Here is an 11,397-nt window from a genome sequence, read left to right on the forward strand (position 1 = left end):
TAACTTTACCACCTAATTTGGAGATAGCTAAATATAAAAAAGTTAAGATGAATTCAATGCATTTGAATTGTAACAGTCCTGGATAATTAACCTGAATTAGATGAGGGTAGAAGTGTACATTTATTTGTCAGCTCACAGCATATCTTTATATATATGTCTTATGCTGACATATTTAGGGGTCAGAATACTCCACAGGAGAGGTGGCTTGTTTAGGAATTGACTAAAGTATCCTGTGGCAGATGAATGCATGAGCTGACTGCATTGTATAATTATACTTAGAGGTACAGAACATAAAAAAGGATGGGCTTGGCTATTCTTTGCATGTAACTTTTTTTTCTTTTTTTTTCCTCAGAATATCGTGCATGTATACAGCGGTAAAATAATTATCTTTTCAATTCAATAAACAATTGAAAAGAAATAAATTCAATTGCTTATTTGGAGACAAGTTTGTATAACATCTTGTGCTCTGTGCTGGGTGCCAAACTTCTTTCCACATACTGGCTCATTGTTGAATTTTCTGAACATCTGGCCCCAAATCCAGCCAGACCTCTCTCTGGGGATTGCAATGAGAGGAGTGATAACCTTTCAATCTTCCACCTCTCATTTTTCATAGCTCCTCATTTTGAAATCATTTCAGCCACTTTTTCTTTCTTCATCCTCTTAGTCTGAGCCAAGTAAACATTAAACACAAAATAGTAGATTATAAACAATTCATCTCTATATCATGCCTTCATCATGCCTTCATCATCACCTGTTTGTCCCTTTGCCTCCCATGGGATATTTATTTTTGGGAAAAAAAAAAAAAAAGTCATCTGTGAATTAAACATCTATCCATGCTGCAGAGTCATGTCAGAGCACTCCAAAGCATCATCTGCTTTTAGCCTTTCCATTCCCGTGTCATGTAGTTGCTAGATGATGTGGTGCATAGCAAATCTGAGAGCAGAACCTCATCAAAAATATGTTTAAAGCTGTAACAAAAGCTGAAGACTGCAAGGAAACTGCTGGGTTGTTAAAAAAAAAAAAAAAAAAAAAAAAGAGTTCTTGTCTTTGATGGCTTTCAGTGTCAAAAGATCTAGTCCAATCTTTTCTACTTTTATTTGTATTTTAATGGCTAAACATACTCAGACTGCAGAAAATAGACATTGTAAGATGGGAAGTGAAAAAGCAGAGGTGTGTAATCAGAGCAAGGGAAATATCTTTTCATTGCATCTTCTTCAGATTTTAGTTTCTTTCTTGTGTAGTTTCCATTCACTATCCCCTAACTTTTTACAAAACATACCCTTTCTTAGACTGCAATTACTGTACACCTTTTCAAGGTAACATAAAGGTAAATTATTGACACCATACTTTTCTATTTCAACAACTGCTGTGCCTGTCTCTCCTGTTTCTAAATCCCAAAGAAGTCAAAAATGTACCATAAATCAGTCAAAAATATAGTTCAAACATTGATTTATCTTTAAAAAGCCTGTCAGTGTAGACTTGCTTTGACACATTGCCTTTCTCTTTCTCTTGCCACAGGAATCCCTATCTCATCCAAAACCTGAACAATATAGAAGAACATAGCAGTGAAACACACCTGCTAAGCATGGTATGCAGTACTTATGCTCAGCAAAAGATGTAAGAACAAGGCAAGCATGTAGTGGTACTCCCTTTAACTTAGTGGCCTCCTCAATCACAGAATTTATGTAAATACTTTTGTTTCATATCCTTTCATAGACTTTGTTTCCAAGGCACCATATCACTGAAGTCCAGAGAGAAGAAACGGTGGTGCCAATAGATAAATAGAAATTAAAAGGAAAGAACAGGAAAATAAGGGAAGGTAAATGAAAGTAAGGTAGAAAAGAGAAGGCAAGGCAAAGCAAGGCAAAGCAAGGCAAGGCAGAGAGAGAGAGAGAGAAATAAATGAAAGAAAAATGAAAGAGGAGAGAAAGAGAGAAAGAGAAAGAGAAAGAGAAAGAAAGAGAGAGAGAGAGAGAGAGAAGGAAAGAGGGAAAGAGGGAAAGAAAGAAATAAAAAGAAAGAAAGAAAGAAAGAAAGAAAGAAAGAAAGAAAGAAAGAAAGAAAGAAAGAAAGAAAGAAAGAAAGAAAGAAAGAAAGAAAGAAGAAAGAAAAAAAGGAAAATCTGCCTAATGACTAGAAATTCAAATGACACTGTATTGTCGGATCAATGAGTTTACTAATATCAGTATATATACACCAGACACTATCTCTGACAGATGATTTAATTAATTTATTTTTCACTTCTTGGATAATCTATTGATCTATACAGCTGACTGCACTGTAAGGTAAATACAGTTGGTAACATTCTGCAAGTAGATTTGATTTTCTGTTTTGGGTAAAGGATCAATTTTCACACAGTTTACTTCTGTGGAAATCCTCTTCATAAAGCACTATGTGTCTTAAGCACAAGTATGTCTTTTCTAGGTATATGATTTCTATACCTTGGCATGTATAATCTCCCAGACAACAGAATCAATTTAGCCACAACAACTCTTTATTGGCAACAGCAGGAACAAATATAGGTCAATGCTGTGCATTTTTAACAAGAAAAACCCTGGAACAGTTTTCAGGGGCCTTCTTCAATATTTATGGTATATGCAGATTCCCAGCTCTGGCATACTTATTTCTCTTAGACATGTTTTCTGTTATACATTCATATGAGTTCACAATAATAACAATAAAATATTCCAGAAAAATATCTGACTCACATGGGGATATCAGAGCTAATTTGTCTTGTTCCCTCTTGTCTTGCAATATGTCTGTTTGTTCATTCTCTGCCAAATTCTCCTATACACTTGAATGGAAATGATTATTTTCTAGATTTATTAGTGTTTTCCAAGTCATTTCATTTTTTTTTTTTTGTAGCTGACATGCTGTCACAGACACTCTTCATCTGGTACATCAGTCAGTTCCTGAGGCAATGAACATCCGCCAGGTTGTATTTGGCAAATGGAAGTAGTGAGCTAACACAACAGTGTGGACCCCAGTCAGGAACTTCCTCTCACTGAATCAAAAAGGGATAGATTTTCAAATAAGTCAAATCAATAAACTTAAGCCTCTAGTTCAGATATTTAGCTGAAGGGCCAAGCAATCAAGACGTCTAAATCACAGGTTAATCCATGACAGTAAAATCAAAATAGTTTCAGAGAAGTCACTGGGATGGATCATCAGGTTCCTTTTCTTTCTTTATCTGTATTGTCATAAATATTATATGTAGCCTACCTTGGACAAATGCATTTGCTGATGGACATTTTCAAGATAAAATTATTCCAGAGATTATTGATAAAACTAATCTGCAAATAGTATGCCTTCAATTTATCTAATCCTGATTATTGTGGTTTGGGGAATAAAAAGAAAGATAAAATGAGGAAACAAAGAAAAACACCACTAAAAGACGTGGAAAATAAAGTTGGATTTAGATTCTACATTCTAGCTCCAATTGTAGTTCTGCTGTAATTCACCTCCCCAAGTTGAAATTTTTCCAAATGTTAAGAGTTACATCTGCACAGGTGGCAAGAATCAATTCAATTTTGGCATAGCTATATGCCACCAAACTGACAAGGAACCAAAACTAGGTTTTACCTTTGAAAATCCTTGAGGGATTCAGTCATTTAAAATATTTTGATAATGTCTAAAACTCACTCCAAAGGGACAGATTGCACAAAAATTGTGTCATCTGCTCTCTTTTTTGAATTTTTGCTCTCTATGAAGGCAGCAAAACCACCCACATATTTATTTTTTTTCCTAACATCTGAGTGGTTAGAGCACTCTGATTTAATTCCAGCCTCATATCAAAGGGTTTCAGATTTAACTTTTTTGGTTGCCAGGAATGTATCCTAACCACTGGCTTATAATATTTCCTAATATAGAGCATACTTCAGTCCTTCAGGTATTGATATATTATTCTGCAGAAATTAATTTGGACATGGTGGTGAGAAGACAGGAAGAAAGGAAAGTTCTCTAAGTAATTAAAACTTGAATATGGAAAGTCTGGATGGTTAATCTGTACACCAAGAAACACTTAAACATTTTTAGCCTTTTTTTTTTTTTTTCTTCATTCATTTTTAAAGTTACAAAAAATAGAACTATCTGTCCATTTCTTAACATTTAGGCTGTGCCGCTAACATCAGCTGAATCATAAATTAAATGAAAACTGAAATCTGAGTAAAGGGAAAGACAGAAGAATGATCTCAGATTCTTTTTTTTTTGGCCTCCTGTCTAGACAGTAGGCATATATTTGCTAAAAAGCTGATGAACATATATTCAGTTTTGAAACAGCTCTGCAATGTGTGTGCTGCTTCTTGCCTAACAGGAGAACAGAATATGTGGGAGGGAAGCAAGAGTACTATGTCATTTAGAGAATATCCTGTGTGTTTGAATGATAATCTAGATATGGAATCCCTGAAAGGAAAAATAAAAATAATATTAATAAAAAATAAGAATAAAATTAATATATATATATATATATATATATATACACCAAATAATATATATTCTATCAAGTAAAAATATGAGCCAGAGAAACTGTTTGCAGGAGAGAAGTCAGAATAAATTTTCCTCTGCTGGAGATATCAACCACTTGAATACAGAATCAAAGCATATTTTTTTTCTTAATGTCTCATGCATTTTTTTCTTTTCAACAACATAAATTAAAGAGACGGGTAATAAAAGCCCACTCTTCCTTCTTAGGTCTCACAGCAGACTACTTAACAGACTGATAGCAAGAACATGCTTCAGGAAGATAGTGATATCATTTTGAATTTCTGAAGTGAAGAAAATAAAATGTTCATTTGCTTCTTTCAACGACAGGGTTCTAAGTACCTGTCCATTGCATAAATGAAAGTTTCGTGTGTGTGTGTGTGTGTGTGTGTGTCTCTTAAAAGGCAGATTAAACTAAGGTGGTGGTCTCTGCTATATTTTGGATGGTAGTTTGGATTACCAGTAGCTTTGATGTGAAAGTCTGTGGATGAGACACAAAGGGAGGGATTAGTCTGAATCAGTAAATTTCAGTAAATGTAAGGGGACTATTTGTATATAAATACTATTTAATCAGTGATATTGTGTCATTACAGTGAAGGTTAAAAATCCATTCAGATTTTCACCTAGTATGGCTCAATTCTGTTATATAACAGTAGACATCTGGTGACATTTAACATGCCTTCAGACATCTGCAGCATCTGCATCAGACTCACAGGTCTGACACAGGAAGTTCAAGAGATCCCCATCCTTCTAGACCAGACTTTGAGACAAATAGAAAAGACGTACAGGGTATTTTAAATGATGTTAGTAAATGAATCATGCTCAGTGTCTCTGCCTTTGGGTGATCTGAATAGATTACTAAGTTGTATTGATGGTATTACAATAATAGACTACACACACATAGACAGGTAGAAGCTGTTCAGCTGCTAAAAGTATATATATAAAGTACTGTAGGTACCCTGACTGGACTCTATCTGCTGTTGCAGAAGGGCATAATTCTTCTATAGGTGTTGAACAGACATCATTGTAGGTGTCTTAAATACCAAGAGATACCTTAAGAGAACATTAATTTTGCTTAGGCAATTGAACAGAGTATTACCCTGAAGCTGAGCTATCTCTTGCTAGAGCATCCTGAGTGGGCTAAGAACAGAAAATCCTAAATTTCCCTCAGAAACAGAATGTTCTGCATGAACCTTGAAAATACAAAAAAAAAAAAAAAAGAAATAAAACAACCACAAAAAAAAAAAAAAAAGGATGAAATAATGCAAGCATTTGAGAAGAGTTAGTACAATTTAAAGGGTCATACAATTTTAAGAAAAGTACAGTTTTAAGGATCACAATCTTGTACATGGCTACCTAATTCGTTAATTGAAAATTCTCTGAAGCAGGCTATTATTATGACTGAATATTACCTAGCATGGTGTTGCTCTCAGGTAGAGGCTCTATGTTTTGTCATAATAGAAATAATGAATAGCAATAACATATGCACCAATTTCTAGAGAACATAGCCCACTACCTACTAATTAACTAGTACATATTTATTATCTACATGGTTTCAATGACAAAAGCTCATATTTTAGAGTGTAAAAAATATTATTCAGGTTCTGCTGACAAACTCTCAAGCTTAAGGCAGTTTTCTTTGAAGTTGTGTCTTCCTGTGTCAGAATTAAAGATATGTGTCTGTACAGATTCCAGTCTCCAGGTTTAGATATACCCTCTGTAGGGAAGACAATCATATCTCTTTAAAGTACACAATGTTTGCTTTGGAGATGCATCCTGTCGCAGTGCATTGGTCATAAATATTTATGCTTTCAGCAAATGGAACAGCCATGCCAATAAACACTGGTGTTTTGTCTTATTTTTCAATATTTCAAGAACAGTATAAAAAAATGGGGCTGTGAAATGACACAATCTCCTTCAGCAGCATTGTCTTGGAATTCACAACCAAGGAAAGCTGGAAAACAAACAAACAAACAAACAAAAACAACAACAAAATCCCAACCCCACATTTTGTTTTGTTTTGTTTTGTTTTGTTTTGTTTGTTTGTTTGTTTATTACCATTTCATTCATAATAATTCTCCCATGCCATCATGCTTGCAAGGGGAGATGCTCTAACACATTAGGACTACAACAGTCAAATAAGAGAGCTCATTTTTCCACAAATGAGAAATGACAATGCATTTTAAGGTTAACAAGGCTTTCAATATGGGCTTTATGTCCTTATCTCTGCCTCTCTCTGTCTCTGTCTCTCTCTCTAGGTTGTTTCTAATAATAATTTAAGACGGTGGAAATAATTTCAGGTTACAGAATATAAGCATTTCTCTTATATCAATTCCTTTAAAGTCACACCTAACAGAGTTTCTGCTGCTTTAATGGTACTACACTTTAGAAATACAAGTTCTCAGAAAATTATTATGATCATATGGCTATCTGTGTGTGTATGTATGTATTGGTGTTCATGCCTAAAATTCTTCCTAGTCTCTTCTCTGTTCAATGGCACAGTGATATGACATTTTCATAATATTATAAAAATAAATAATAATAATAATAAAAAAAAAATCAGTAAACCTGTCCTTGATGTAGCAAGAAGATTTTCACACTAATGGTAGTAACCAGGGATAGCACAGTAAGGCTTGGACAGATAAACTCTGAAGTTTATTTGATTATGGAGTGATCCTCTTCTCATATTTTCATTAGAGATCATTTTAAATGTTACTGAGGTCAAGGTGGTGCTTCCTTCACCTTCTGTGAGAGGAAAAGTTTGAGAAAAGTTTGATTACTACTAAAATCTCAGTAGGAAATGTATAAAACTAAAATGACATATTCACAGTTATTTTGTTGGTGGGCCAGAAATCATGGCCAGCACATGGAAAAAAAAAAAAAAAAAAAAAAAAAAAAAGAAGGATGAGAGTTTCCTTTTGGGGGAAGGAGTGAAAGCCAACTAAAATACAGATCTCTTGATACTATTCAGTCGTTCAAAACACTTCCAGGTTCACATTTCTTAGTGTGCCGTAAATTTTCAGTCTTCATTAAGTGAAGAAAAGCAGGAATACATTATGCCAAGAGTAAACAGAGATCAAATCTGATCTGATCTCTACTTCCACTTCATTGTGCTATAAGTAAAATGTGTCTGCAATGATATTTAGAATTGGCCAGGAAGCTGGTTTCAGCTACACCAAGATACCTGAGCTGTCTGTCATCTTTATGTTATCTCTAAGCTTTATGTTGCTAATTCTTAAATCTGAGGATGGTAAGGCACTGGAACAGGTTGCCCAGAGAAGTTGTGGATGCCTCATCCACATGTGGGTGTTCAAGGCCATTCTGGATGGGACTTGGACCTGCTCTGGTGGGAGGTGTCCCTGCCCATGGCAGTGGGGTTGAAATAGGTAATCTTAAGGTCCCTTCCAACGCAAGATATTCTATGATGATTCTATGATTCTAATTTATATATGTACAGAGAACAAAAAAATTGTCCAAAGTTCTAGTGCAGTAAGGAAGTAGAGTCATCCTAAAAATGTCTGGATTATTTCCTTCTCCCTTTAGACCTCATTTATGAGAACAAATTAAAGGGCTACTGGAAAGTTTCCTGTATTACTGCATGCTTCACAGTAGCTGGCAGACTACAGTCTCAGGACAAGTAACATTATCGTTATTTCCAAATACATTGCAGAAGGATGTTGGTGGAATTCAGAAGCAAAAAATAATACTATATCAATTTTCAGCAAAACTTCTGGGCTCTGATCAGCTGCTGCAGACTGAGCCTAATGCTTTATGGCATATCTGATCAACGGTGATGAAAAGTGATGCAGAACCCAAGCCTAGTAATAACACATATGCAATGACATTTATATTGACACAAAACCTGAGATAAAAGAACTCTAAACCTGACTGTGATCTTCTGTGTATAATACCATTATATGCTTAATGAAAAGTGAAATTTATACATATTCAAGTAATAGAGAAAAGCAAATGTTTACAGTATGAATAAAGTGATCAGGGAAAAATATTACATAATATACATACACACATATATGTAAATATGAAGAAACTAATTTTGTCTCCATAATTCAGGTGTATACATTGAAGCAAAAGTTTTCAGCTGATAATTTAATTCTAAACTTGGATGAACTGCTCTTTGATTCCTGTATTACTCTCTTGCCTACAGAGCAAAGATACAACTAACTCAGCTTAGATGGTTAACTTTAATATGGCTCATTGATCAAAATTAATTAACCTCATTGGACTTATAGCCTAAAGAAAATAAGAACATTAAGAAGGCATGGGCAGTTGCAATGAACTCTGCAATGTTGGAGCTCTGCAATGTGCACCAGCACATTGGTACTGTGATGCTTGATGTACCTGGCCCACTGTTCTCTCAGAGTGTAAGAAACATGCCAGCTGCCTCAGCCCCTTGATTACAAATATGTTTTTTATTTATGTGGTATGTGTAAAAATGAAGGATTTGGCTTCACATGCCACTTATATGCCTGTAAAATGCAGCCAGCCTTCATGACATTATCTAGATCTGGATTTTTTGTCAGCTTTTAACACTGTTGTCATATTTTAAAATTTCTCATTTCACATCCAGGAGTTTTCCACACTTCTGTTTTGGTCTGCTTAACCTCAAGTCATGACCTAGTCAGCAGCCTAATCATATGTCTGGAGCCCAAACAAAGAAGCAATCAAATCTGAGGGTACAGGCATTGGCCATCTTTGTAATTAACATTATTTATTGTCTTCAAATTCTGCATTGATGCATATGAGACAGAAAGCAATTAAAAGTGTTTAGCTTTTCCTAAAGAGGTGGATGAATGGAACTCAGTAACTCTTATATGCGTACTAAGCCGTCTATGAACATAAAACCATAAAACCCACTACAGATCTTTAATACATTTTGCCAACAGCAGCAGTTACTACAGGTGCCTTATAACTTGTAGATGAGTCACATTCCTGCAAGTTGCTTGAATTGTAGGAATGTACTTAATTCACCCTTCATCTCACACATTTTATATATTTGCTTGAGTTGGAATATTTAGTCTTCAGAAATTATAGAACAGAGTCTGCTTGCAAAATCTTAGGAAGTAAAATAAAATTTGTGCATATATTAAAAAAAAAAGGAAAAATAATATATCAGGATTATTCTACTGAAGTATCTGTCTTTGAACCATACAGCTTGCAAACATCAGCATTTGGATATTAGAGTACACTGTCTGTGCCCTTGAAATTGTAAGTGATTTGATTTCTTCTCCAAACATACAGCTCAGAAAGACAATTTACAGTTCACCTTTTATGTTGCAAAGGATACAAACATTTTGTTTTGGTTAAACATAAGATCTTAAAATATATAGCCCCTTTGTTTAAAAATAAGGAGTTTTTAAAGATAGTTCTGGAAAAAATCTTTCTTTCTTTCGTTCATTCGTTTGTTCCTTCCTTCCTTCTTTCCTTCTTCTTTCTTTCTCTTCTTTCTTTCTTTCTTTCTTTCTTTCTTCTTTCTTTCTTTCTTTCTCTTTCTTTCTTTCTTTCTTTCTTTCTTCTTTCTATCTTTCTTCTTCTCTCTCTCTCTCTTCTCTCTTCTCTCTCTCTCTCTCTCTCTCTCTCTCTCTCTCTCGCTTTTTGTCTCTTTCTTTCTGTCTTTTTTTCTCTTTCTTTTTTTTTTTTTTTTTCTTTTTTTTTTTTTTTCTGTCTCAGCTTTCTTGAAGGTCATATTTGCATAACAGTTCAGATTGCCCATTCATCCAATAAAGATAGATTTCAGTCAGGTTCAATATACACATACAGACACCAGAGATCTCTACACATCTTAGAGAAATATTAGTCAGACAGATTTATTTCCTCACTTTTAAAATTGCATTGATATTTATTGCAGTGTGTAATGACTGAATTATATGGTTGATTGTTTCCAGGTATTAGTGCAATATGAACATATTAGTAGTCACTTTCTTACTGCAATAAAGTACAAAAGCAAATGATATAAAACAGATTGAAATGGTGCAATATGTATTTACAACATCCTATAAATTAATATCCAGCAAATACAGGAAATATAGAGTAATATTTAATGCTTCTTAACCTTCTTTCAACAGTTGTGAAGGACAACCCTGCCCTACCTTTTTAGTGACTTAGACAATAGGTAAGGGAAGCAGGACAGTTTTGTTTCTGTACTCAGAAGAAAGCTTTGTATTGATAGATTAGGAACTTTATGTCCAATCTTTGCTCTGTTCAATAACACTCATTTGGTCAATTTGTCATTGAAAGTAAATGGCCTAGATAGAAGAGTGCAAAAGAAATATATGTTTTCTCTCTTATTGTGGAAGGAAGATTCCTTACCAGATCTCTGAAAGTATTAAATAACACTGAGGGGTTTTTAGGAGATTTGTCATCAGTTTCTGTGCTATAAAATATGGAAGTTCAAAGCATAATGTCTAGAAAATACAGACTGTAAGTCAGAGGTGTGAAAAATAACAAAATACCCCGTGGAGATATTTAAAGGGTTTAGTCAAGCTCAAAAGAAAATAAAGGAAAAACAAAAGAAAATTGAGGGTTATCTTGCTTAATTCATAGAAGTATTTTCAGGGACAGAAAGTCACAACTAGTAGAGGCTACAGTGGAGGAAGTTGTAACAAGAACCAAAACTAGAAGCTGTAGCCAGAAAAAAAAAATGTATGAGAAACAAAAATCTTATCAGTAAGGGTGATTAACTTATTAGGAAAAGCTACAAAATCAAATGGGAGAATTTCCCTGGCTTTCTATCTTTAGATGAAAGTTGAGTAATTTTCAGAAATATTTCCTTGAAACATGCCCAAATTATTGGGGACATGGGGTGAAATACAGTCAATCTGACTCCCTTTTTGCTCTAAAGACCCTGAATCACCTTTCAGTTAGAAAAACGTTGTCAGCAAAATGATGTTTTTCAAGAAT

The 11,397-nt window shown here is 34.4% G+C and overlaps 1 long non-coding RNA gene across 3 annotated transcripts in view; it reads left to right on the top strand.

Annotated features, from left to right (window-relative positions):
* LOC137851519 (uncharacterized) overlaps positions 1 to 11,397 on the top strand; it is a 70,297-nt gene that overhangs the window by 48,964 nt on the left and 9,936 nt on the right. For all 3 annotated transcript variants that reach the window (XR_011093264.1, XR_011093263.1, XR_011093262.1), the window contains one exon: positions 1,519 to 1,588. This is a non-coding gene — a long non-coding RNA (uncharacterized lncRNA). The remainder of the gene's footprint in view (positions 1 to 1,518; positions 1,589 to 11,397) is intronic.

This window comes from Anas acuta, chromosome 2 (genome assembly GCF_963932015.1).
Source record: "Anas acuta chromosome 2, bAnaAcu1.1, whole genome shotgun sequence".
Taxonomy (NCBI): Eukaryota; Metazoa; Chordata; class Aves; order Anseriformes; family Anatidae; genus Anas; species Anas acuta.